We start from the raw sequence: 11,862 nt of genomic DNA on the forward strand, positions 1-11,862 counted from the left end.
TCTGTTTCACATTACACTAGTGACATCAGATCAGAAATCGGGAGTCTGAACTGTTGGGCGCACTTGGTAACCCCAAAGGCATCCTACAGTTTCTGGCAACTCTGCTGGCGACACTAAGAGAGCTTGACTCAAAGCTCATGATATGGATTTTTATTTTCATGTATATTCATTGAATTTCATACATGGTGTGCTAAGTCAATGTATTTTCCATCTAACACCTTGGATGGCTTGTCGAACGTGGGCTTTGTTATGGTAGGAATACAAGCCTCAAATTTGGATCACCAATGTACTATTTGATCCTCCCTTCACTTATAGATGTTGGAAAGGGTAGGTATATTAGGTGTCTTAATGAGGTACCCTCTTTGACCAGATTGACCTAGTTTATATATTCAGCTTTAGAAACTTCCATAATTGTGACAAAATGCTTTCCTGTTTCTAAGATGCGGTGGTACCACTTGTTTGAATAGTGAAGCCCTAGTTCATCTCCAAAACTATAACAGGGTATCCTAAACCCCCATAGAGGTGTTTTGATTGCCTTACTTGCTATATGTTATGTGTGAGTTCAATGTAAGGGCGCGTTGTTCATATCAGTAGTTCAGATACATCAATGGTTGGATTGAGAATAGTTCAATGGGATATACAGTGGTCAGTGGTACAGATATAATGATTGAGCTAAAATGTTACCGGATTGATGTCTGATATATGTGTTGTGAGCCGAATTGCTACCAGATTTGTGTTTGATGTGTGTTTTGTTTTCTTTGTTTGTCTTTTTTTTGCTAGGTAGTTGGTTCATCATAGCTTCGAAAAGTTTTGACACCCCTAAAACCCTATGGACTCGTGTTGGTAGGCTCTACAAAACTACAGATTAGGTTTAAGGTCAGCCAATGTTAGTGTCACTTTCATCAATATCCAAAAAAAAAGTCAGACAAATACAATTGATTCAGAGTCTGCGTCAGTCACCTCTTAGATCTCCTTCACAGGTTTTAAATCAGTCACCCCTTAGATTTCCTCTGTTTAGTACCGCGATAAACGATTCTCTAATCTCTACAATGGCTTAGAATCTGCCAAACATAGTGGAAACGATTGCTAATCTTCAGCGGTCCATGGATGTTATTAATTGTATAGTAGCCATTCAAGGCGATGCCATCCCTGGGATGCAACAATCAGTCAAGGCAATTGCTGCCCATCCACTGCCAGTCAATCATCTAGATCTAGACCTACCTCTACCAATTAAGAATTTCCCAAGTTTTGGCTAACCAGAAGAACTAGCCTAGGCTTCTGATGTTAGAGCCCTGATACATCCATTGAAAGACTATTTTCCTTCGATATCGCCGAGTTTGATCCAACTATGTTAAAGATAGTTAAGTTAGAGAAATTGTTCAAGAAATCCCAGGGGATCAATTTCATTCTTGATATTGAGGACGAGTATACAGAAGTAGCTATTAAATTACCAAAAAGATTCAAGATGCCACATACTAACCGATTTGATGGACTAAAGGACCCTATGGTACATATTCACCTGTTCTCAGATATTTTAAAACCCATGGGTCTGACCCGTCCTCAGAAATTGTCTTTGTTTGAAAGGACTTTATCAAGAATTGCTGCTACTTGGTATGTTAAATTGGAGGATAAAGTGAAGCAAAGTTTGGAGGAATTGGCTGAGATATTCATCGCTCAGTACTCCTATAACACACAAATCGAAGTAACCACTCGGGATTTGGAAGCAACTCGCCAAGAACCAAATGGAAACTTTGTTGAATTCATAACAATGTAGAGGGCCAAGGCTGCCATGATGACTAATAGACCCTCAAAAACGGATCAAATCTAGATAGTGGTATGAAACCTTCACAACAACATGTTACAAAAGATGATAGTTCTCCCGCTCTTTACCTTGAAAGATTTACATGAGATAGGAGTCCAAATTGAAGATGCTATGAAACAGGGGATTATTGTAGATGAGAAAGAACCCATAAGAAAGACTTTCGTTCCCAGTTCCAATGTTACTAGCAGTAGTAACACAGTTGCGAAGCCATAAGAAATTAGTATTGCCACCACATCAGCTAAAACAGCCAACCCCATTACTGATGCCACCCCACAGCCCTACAATCGAAACTGATTCCTGAACCATGACTTCTATCCACTTTATACGTTGGTGAAAAAGGCCAACTCAAACTTCCTGATCCTCGATGTCTTCCTGACCCACTTCCACCCAAGCATGATACATCCAAGTACTGTGCTTTCCACCAGTAACAAGGCCATGAAACTAACTGATGCATTTGTCTCCGTCACGAAATTTAGGATCTCATAGACCACAAAATCAAGCTCCACCTCAAAAGCCAAATGTCACCACCAACCCATTGCCTACCATGATCAAGTTCTGCCACCTCCATGTCTTAACCTTATCCATACACTATATCCGCCTTTAACCCCCAGCATATACATTACTCCTTTCCACTTACCCAAACTTGAGGTTCACGTTCTTGAGGACATTGATCTGTACATGGTAGATGCACCCCAATCTTAGTTGGAACCCAAATACTCTATTATGGCAGTATCTAAAATATGGGAGACAGTGATAGAGAAAGAAGAGGAGAAGGGCATAAAAGAAGGGACAAAACCTGAGTGATAAAGGTACCTGTGATTGAAATGGAGATATTACCGGATGAAGGATATAATCCCAATAGATGTATTGTGTCAACTGACCGCCCAAAGCCAAAGGTTATCTTACCTGATACATTCTCCATTGATGTCATCAGGGAAGATGTACATGAGCAGGGTTGGACGATTTGGCTGATTTGGAAGAAGACTTGGATAATCTCCATTTCTCCGAAGAGCAAAGCCTGAAGGATGTACAAATAGAGTGGCGGAGCCTGAATAATATGGCTAGTGTTCATGGATGGACAAGCAGTGATAGGGATTTAGAAATGAAGGAGGATGACTAGGAAATAAGAAGGAAAGCGCAAGCCAATAGAAAAACAAAGAGAAAGGGAAAGATAGACGAAAGTAGTAAAATCGGGAAAAGCAGTAGGTCAGAAAAATCCAAAACGGAAGAAATTGAGAAGGAAATGACAAAAGGGGTTGAGAAAGATGAAATTGAAGTGGAAACACTAGAACAAAAAATGTCACGACCCAAACCCGACCCTGTAGGTTTAGTGCCATGACCGGCCTGTAATCTTAGATTTCCTACAGTCTCTATTAACAAAATCAATCTTAGTATAATTTACGGGGCTTAGCAGAAGCAATTTATGACATAAAGATGATCCATTGAGCTGTGCTTATATGAAAACATCCTCATAGCATAATTATACGTCCATTCTTTGCATATGAGCATTCATTCATCACAATAGACTTTTAACATTTAATACACATTCCAAATATCCAAAGCTTTAAAATTTAAAAAACCCCCAGTAACAAAAACAAAAGTAGATCATAAAAAAAAGTGGTTTTGACTTGCTTGGCTCTGCTTAAGCCGCAGATTGCTTCATTCTGGAAGCTCAACAAAAGGCTGACAAAAGGGTAGACTCACGGCTTTCTCTCTAACCTTGATGTGCAATTCGCTCACCTACATACATATATAAATAGTGAGCTAGGGCTCAATGAGTAATAACATAATAAAGAGCTTATATGAATGAAGTTCAGTAACATATCAAATATCAATTCCAATTCTATTTGAATCTCGATATCAATAGCCATTTCAATAAATTTACATGGTACATCCATTAGAGTAACAATGCATCAATGACAATGGGACCATAAGGGTCAATCAATGGGACCACGATGCGTCATTCGATATTCCATATTCAATGTGACCACGTGGGTCTAACATCAGAGATCTCTTTGTTTCAATTACTCAATGAGCCATGGTATTACATCCCCAGGCAAGGGCTTATTAACAATGGGCCATGATATTGTTTCTCCTATGCATAGGCCTCACTAAAAGATGTCACGATTACAATTTCAAAATAGAACTACATTCATTATAAGGAAATAATGTTTCAATAAACCATCCAATCAATCATATATCAATTTTGAGAACAATAACAATTTCGAAAATAAAGATAATTTGAACATATCTTTATAAGTTACTACTCACAGTGGGTTAAATCGTCACTAGGCCTTGGGCGTCCACCTATACAAAATGCATAACAAAAACACATTGAGGTTCCATTTCGATTTAACGTGTAATCTCAATTCAATTCTCATCTTGAATGTCTCTACATCAATTCCTTATTATTGATGTCTTAATCAATGTCTAAGAATGCTTTAGTAAGCATGAGGATGTAATGATGCACTTATGAAAGCTTTTTGAAAGTTGCTGAAAACAGGGTGTTCGCTTGAGCGCACACTTGTCGCTCGAGCGATCCATCAAAATGTAAAGGGTTCGCTCGAGCGCACACTCGTTCGCTCGATCCGTGTGTAAAGACTGCAAATGTACTAGATGCTCAATTTTCACACTCAACGGTCGCTCGATAGTCGCTCGAGCCAAGTACTGAGTAAAAATGGGTTTGCTCGTGTGCACAATCGGTCACTCAAGTCATCATGCAATTGTCTGAAAAACTACTGGGAGCTTGACATGTACACTCGAGCAACACTTCCATCGTTCGAGCAAATTGCTCGAATTTTGGAATTTCCAAAATTGTGTTTAAAGCTCAAAACTCATCTTTTAGGTGTGAGACTTGCGTGGCTTGTTCCAAAAACATAGAAAAGCATTGTAAAACATGAAAACAAAACTAATTTTTAACCAATTGTCCAAAATCGTGGTCCATTTCTTAAATTTGAACTCAAACTTTAAGTTATAAACCATGCATTTCTTAACTTGAGTTCTCTTCCTTCCAAAACATAACAAGATGGCATGAAATCTATAAAACCGTGACAAACCCACAAGTTCTTGTCTTCTAGACCTCATGCATGTATGAAATTCAAGAAATCTTAACTCAAAAATGAAGAATCATGCATGCATGTATATAATTGAACTCAACTCTTCCATGGTAATTCTAGCCTCCATTATAAACTTACACGCATATGAACATAAGAACTGGATGAAATCAAATTCTATATGTTTTATCTACAAAGATTAAGGGAGGATTTCATACCTAGAGTGTGAATTCAAGAGTCGATTAGCTCAATTCTCCAAGTCTTTCACCAATGCCCTTCAATTTCTCTTTTCTCTCTCTAGAGGTGTTGAGTTCTTCCTCTCCCTCTCTCAAAATCTCAGCCAAGTTATGTTTATGAGTTCATTTAAGCTTATGTAGCTCATATATATATGGGTAATTAGCTTAAGTTAATTAAGCTTACTTAGGACTAATTAATCACACTTAATTCTAATTAATTCCAATCAATTATTCTAATTATTTTGATTTGAATCAAATTTTGATTAAAGTTGCCATAAAATTCTAAATATTCTAATTAGCCTATAGGGCTAGTCAATTTCAATTTTTAAAGCCGTTAAGGCTCTGAATTTCTAATTCTAGGTCAGTTTTCAACAGATATTTTATGCATTAACAGATATACACACTTAAACATATAATTAAGCAATTGAACTCACACAAATAAATATATAAAAATAACGTACGCGTTGGGAATCGTCACATCTCTCTCCTTTAGAAAGTTTGGTCCTCCAAACTTAAGCTACCTCTATCGGAAAACAATTCTAGGTAGCGTTGTTTCATTTCCTCTTCTTTCTCTCACGTGGTTTCTTTTTCTTAATGCTCTTTCCACTCGACTTTTACCATAGGAATAGTTTTGTTCCTTAATCGCTTAACTTGCCTATCAATAATCTGAATTGGCTTCTCTTTATATATCATATCTTCATCTAAAGCAATCTGATGATAATCAATCACATGAAATGGATCTCTAAGATAAACTCGAAGCATAGACATATGAAATATGTTGTGCATCTGTTCCATTTTTGGTGGTAAGGCAATTTGGCAAGCCACGGGACCCATTCTCTCAAGGATCTGAAACGGTCCAATGTAGCGAGGAGTCAATTTTCCCTTTTTACTAAATCTCTATTGCCCTTTCATCGATGTCACTTTATTAAATACATGATCCCCTACTTCATACTTTGAGTCTCTCCTCCGTTGATCAGCATAATTTTTCTGTCGGCTCTGAGTAGTCTTGAGTCGTTGCTGAATAATCTTTATCTTCTCAGTTGTCTGCAGCACAAGTTTGGTTCCATATATAGCTCTGTCACCAACCTCTATCCAACAAATTAGAGATCTACACTTCCTACTATATAGTGCCTCATATGGCGCCATACCAATACTAGCGTGGAAACTGTTATTATAAACAAATTCAACCAATGGCAAATATGTTTCCCAGCTGCCTTGGAATCCCAACACACACATACGAAGCATGTCCTCAAGAGTCTGAATAGTTCTCTCTGTTTGTCCGTCAGTTTATGGATAAAAAGTTGTGCTAAACCTTAACTCTGTTCCCATTGCATTCTGTAGATTATGCCAAAATCTAAAAACAAATTTAGGATCCCTATCTAATATAATAAACACTGGAACCCTATGCAATCGAATAATCTCATCAATGTAGATAGTAGCAAGTCCATAAGCATTAAATGAGGTTTTCACAGCAAGAAAATGAGCAGACTTTGTCAATCTATCAACTATAACCCAAATAGCATTCATACCTTTAGATGTTCAAGGTAAACCGACAATGAAGTCCATGGTTATGTGCTCTCATTTCTAATCTGGAATAGGAAAGGACTGGAGCAAGCCTGGCAGTTTCTAACACTCTGCTTTCACTTGTTGACATTGTAGGCATTTAGAGTTGAATTCAGTATTTTCTCTTTTCATGTTGGGCCACCAATAAACTAACTTCAAATATTAATACATTTTGGTATTCCCCGGGTGCATAGCAAACATCAACTTGTGAGCTTCTTCTAGAATTCTTCATTGGGAATACAAAGTCTCCATTTAAATTTCAATACTGAGTCTTTAATTGTGAATCCCAGTTTAGGTTTAGCTTCAAACTCATCACAAATCTTCATCAGAAATTCATTATTCATTTTCTTTTGTTTGATCTCTTCGATAATTGTCGTTTTTGCGGACATTGCAACTATCTATCCATTTTGTTCAAAAGGTACCACTTCTATTTCAAGCTTTTCAAATTCTTTTAAAAGCTCTTTCTGATCTGTAAGTAAACAGGCTAAACCTCCCACGTTCTTTCTGCTAAGTGCATCTACTACGGTATTGGCCTTGCTCAGGTGGTAATGAATCTGTAGATCACAGTCCTTGATCAATTCAAGTCATCGCCTCTGTTGCATGTTTAATTCTTTCTGTGTGAAAAAGTACTTCAAGATTCTTTCTGTGTAGATCATACTCATTGGGTTTACCATCGTGGTCACCCTTTTTAGTCCTAGTTGTATCAAATGCAACTAGTTGAGGCTCTAACTCCCTCACACTTCTTCAAGTGATCAGTCTGACTCGGTAATTTTCCCTCCTCCCTCCTATTCATGTTGTTAGCCGTTTGACCTAATTGAGCCTCTAGCTTGGTAATGGAGTGAGTATGAGAGTGAACTATGGTGCTAACCCCTTAAGCTCTGAGAGAACTTCCAACACCTAAGTCTCAAAAGCTGACTTTCCTTGAGGAACAGGCGGGGCTTGTGGTTTCCGGTAAGGTTGTGGTGGTCAGTAGGAAGATTGGTTGGCAAAATTATTAAAATTCTGCCTTGGTGGTGGAGGATTGTAAGAAGTGCCTTGTGAAGGAGGTCTCCATGAAAAATTAGGGTGATTTCTCCATCCCGAACTGTATGTGTTAGAATATGGGTCATTACTCGGGTTGGAGAATCCTTAAGCCGCATTCATATGTTATTGGACTAATTCTGGAAATTGTGATGCCGAAGGGCACTCATTCAAGTCATGAGCAGGGCCCGCACAAATAGCACACGTCTCATGAAATTGAGGTTGATCTTGCTGTGTAGGGGCATGTCCCGAAGCTAATAATTGGTTCATTTTGTAGGACAATGCCTCTACTTATTAGGCTAACTCTAGGTTTTGCCCTACCTCATAAATGCCCCCTCTTTTCGGGGGCTCCAACTACTAGTTGCCGGACTTGTCGAGCTACGGAGGCGTGGTGAAGGGAATTATCACTTAGGTTCTCAAATAATTGCCATGCCTCAACGTCATTTTTGGACATGAATGTCCCACCACAAGAAGAATCCACCATTTGGCGGTGAGGCTCAATTAAGCCATAGTAAAAGGTTTGAACAAGTTGCTAATCAAGCACTTGGTGGTGGGACACTGTTGGAGAAGGTCATGAAGTCTTTCCCATGTTTCACGAAATTGCTCGCCATCAATTTGAGCAAAATTGGTGATGACTCGCCTGAGTTGGTTGGTCTTACCAATGGGAAAGTACTTCTCCAAAAACTTATGTTGTAAATAGTCCCATGTTGTGATAGAATTAGCAAGTAAGGAGTGTAGCCAATATTTGGCTTTGTCCTTTAGTGAAAATGGGAACAATCGCAATATTAAGGCCTTATTGGTGAAATTTTAGATCCACACTATAGAGCAAATTTCCAAAAATTCATGCAAATGTTTGTAAGGGTCATCATGAGCTAGTCCATGAAACGATGGGAACATTTGGATAGTGCTGGACTTAATCTCATAATGAGCAGCAGTAGAGCCTGGTAACTGAATGTATGATGGTGATGTATATGCAATGGGTGTGACGAAATCCTTAAGAGTCCGGTTGGGCCCATTTAGGCCATTCGGGTTCGCCATCTCTATTGGTTCGAAGTATGAATATGGATATTCAAGCCTAGGAACACAAGAAAAGGCTCTAAGTTTCCTAAGAATCCTTTCTAGTTCAAGGTCCAAACTCCACAATTCAGGGCGACAAGAATGACGCCCGTGCATACACCACTCACACACACAGCAGTTTAATGAAAACGCTTTACTTGTCTTGCAGGTACTTGACGTGTAGACCGTTGTCTCCAACCTCCACTTGAGCTCTTTCTTTCTTTTTAGTACTTTGGAGCTTTGCTTATGAGTATATGCTTTTTTTTTCTTCTTTTGTTAAATCACTTTAGTGCTGCGGTTTGTTTTTAAAGCTCGATTGCGATCTGCTTGTACTTCAGTGATAGCTTTACTTGCAAAGACTCTGCACACTTAGCAACACTAAAATTTAAAATCCTAAACTAAAAATTAAAATAAGAATGTAACTTTAAATTAATTAATTTCGCCAAAAGTCCCCAGCAACGGCGCCAAAATTTGATGGGTCGTTTCACACACCAAAAATAAACACTAAACTATACCAAATTCCTTAAAATAACGGTAAGTCCAAGTATCGATCCACAGTGTCAAACGGGAAATTATACTAATTTAATTGTTAAATTCCTAAATTAATTTTGATAAAAATGATTAAAAGTAGGGTTTGAGATACTGATTTTTGGAAAAATCTTAGGGCAAAGAATTCACCACTAATCACATAAATAAGACTTAATATCGGCCATCAATTGCAATCCGGTTTGAACTACCCAATATTTCACAACTTCAAGTTTGAAACATTGAACAAGAGGATTGTCGCATTCAACGTACAGGCACGAATCATCCCAAGTAGCACGAGTCGTTTGCTCTAAACTATAGTAGCAACGTGACCCGTCTCTCGTGGCATGACTCGTCTCATATTTTGAACACAAACACTAAGAAAACTAATGTATGGAAAGCATTAAACAATCACAGAGAATAAAATACTTGAAGAGATTAAAAGAAAAATTATTATAAACTTCTAAAACATCCATACATTTATTCAAACCATTTCACAATCAAAGCCTAAGAAAATCTCTTTACATGGCTAGGTTCATCAAAACCCTAAAAATAGTAGCCTAGCCACTCATGGAAAAGTGGGAAGAGGTGGAAGAAAAAGAAGCCACCATGAGAGCCATTCTTCAAACTTAAAGTTCTTTTTCTTCCAAACCCTACCCTCTCTCTCCATTTTCTCTGAAATATTTTTGAACCTGATTATAGCCTCTTTTTTCTCCTTTTTATTCCCAGCAGAAAAGCCTTAAATTTTCACGCACCCTAGGTGGGCCGCTCGAATGGTGGTGGGCCGCACATGCGGTGAGGTGGTAGGTTGGGACTTTTGACTACTCACACCAAGAATCTACTTTTACGCCATTTTTTGCTTGAATTTGCATATTGACTGTCAAATCTGTACAAGTGCACAAAACATGTCATCTCCACCAAATAAATAAAATTCAAAGACTATAAATGTAACATAAGCGGCCTCAATGTCATACCTCTCAGCCTACATCAATACCCTAACCCCAAATCCAAAATCCAAACCCTAACCTTAACCTTAACCCTAATTCCATCCTCACCACCTCTGACAGTTACCACTACATTCGACCGTCACCTCCAACAGTCATCTTCTTATTCTTGTTCTTCTTCTTCTTCTTCCGACAACTCCTAAACCAACCACCATTGTTACATCATTCTCTCTGCCACCCTCTTCCTAGCCCAATTGATGAATCCATCGTGCGACCACCGTCATGGTTTCCCACTACTGGTGGACGTTCTCCCACCACTCAAATCTCCCATCTTTGTCACTAGTCTATCATAGCGCTTACTCGCAACCCTCACAGATTGCGAGAGACAAAGAGACAGAGAGCGAGTGAATAGGTAGGGATAGGCTGAGAAGTGGCTAAGAAGTGGAAGATGACGAGGCTGTGGAAATGGCAGTAGGGCAACGGAGATGACAGGGAGAGTCGCTATGGCAATGCAACGACAACGGCTCAAACCAGGTTCGATCTCAGTCGGTTTACCCATAAAAACAACTACATCGAAATTGTTTTCCGGTACCAACTCAGCTGGAGATCGGCAGAGAGCGCAAGTGGAGTAGAAGTGGTGGTTGTTGCGGTAAGAGGTGGTCGGAGATGGTGGTAACTACTAGAGATGATAACAGTTAGAGTTAGGGTTTGAAAAATTAAGGTTAGAAGGTTAGGAATTAGAGTAAAAGTGGAATTGTAGGTTGGCACAATTTTGGAATTACAAAAAAATTTAAAAAAAAATAGATGAGGTGGCAGTTTTAAGAAGAAAGGTAAGAATTAATAGCAATACTCTAAGGTCATGTTTGATTCACAAGATTAATAGTGAAGTATTAATAATCTTATTAAATCAGTGTGGTATTCACTATCCAATTGGATTAATATCCATTGAATTAATAATCCACCCCTACCCCATTACTAATAATCCTACAAATTTGTTGAATTAATTATCCATTGGATTAATAATCCTAAACTAAAATGTTAAAACAAATATAGGATAATTGGGCCTACAGATTAATAATCCCAATCCCATACTCTAATCCACCCAATCAAACATGCCCTAAAAGAAAAGATAAAATAAAACATTTTCACATTTTTGCATACTCTCTCAACTGCTCTTTTGCTTAGACCTCTTTACTTTTTGCTTCTTTCCCTCTTACGATGGGCAATTTTAATAATTTCTATTTACACACCATATAAATTTTTAGTACACACCACATATAGTGTTTAGATATAAATTTTTAAATGAGAGTCAAATATTCGGATATAAATTTATGAACATAAAGCAGTTGTTCCAATATAAATAATTGAACGGAATATATATTTGAACAATGTACTTTTGTTAATAATTTTAAATCCGAACATTTGACATTTGTTCAAAAAAAATTATATCTAAACATCATTTATAGTGTGTGCGGAGATTTCTTATGTTATGCAAATAGAATTTCCCTTTGATAATTGATTCAGATTGATAAGTTTAACTACAAACCAAGACCAATATATTATCTGTGGTTCTATTAAATTTGAAACCAAACCAATTTATGAAAATCTTAGAGCCAATCCGAACCAAACCTCTAAACTATGGT

The sequence above is a fragment of the Camellia sinensis genome, chromosome 15 (genome assembly GCF_055761805.1).
Source record: "Camellia sinensis isolate YWXY chromosome 15, ASM5576180v1, whole genome shotgun sequence".
NCBI classification, from domain to species: Eukaryota; Viridiplantae; Streptophyta; class Magnoliopsida; order Ericales; family Theaceae; genus Camellia; species Camellia sinensis.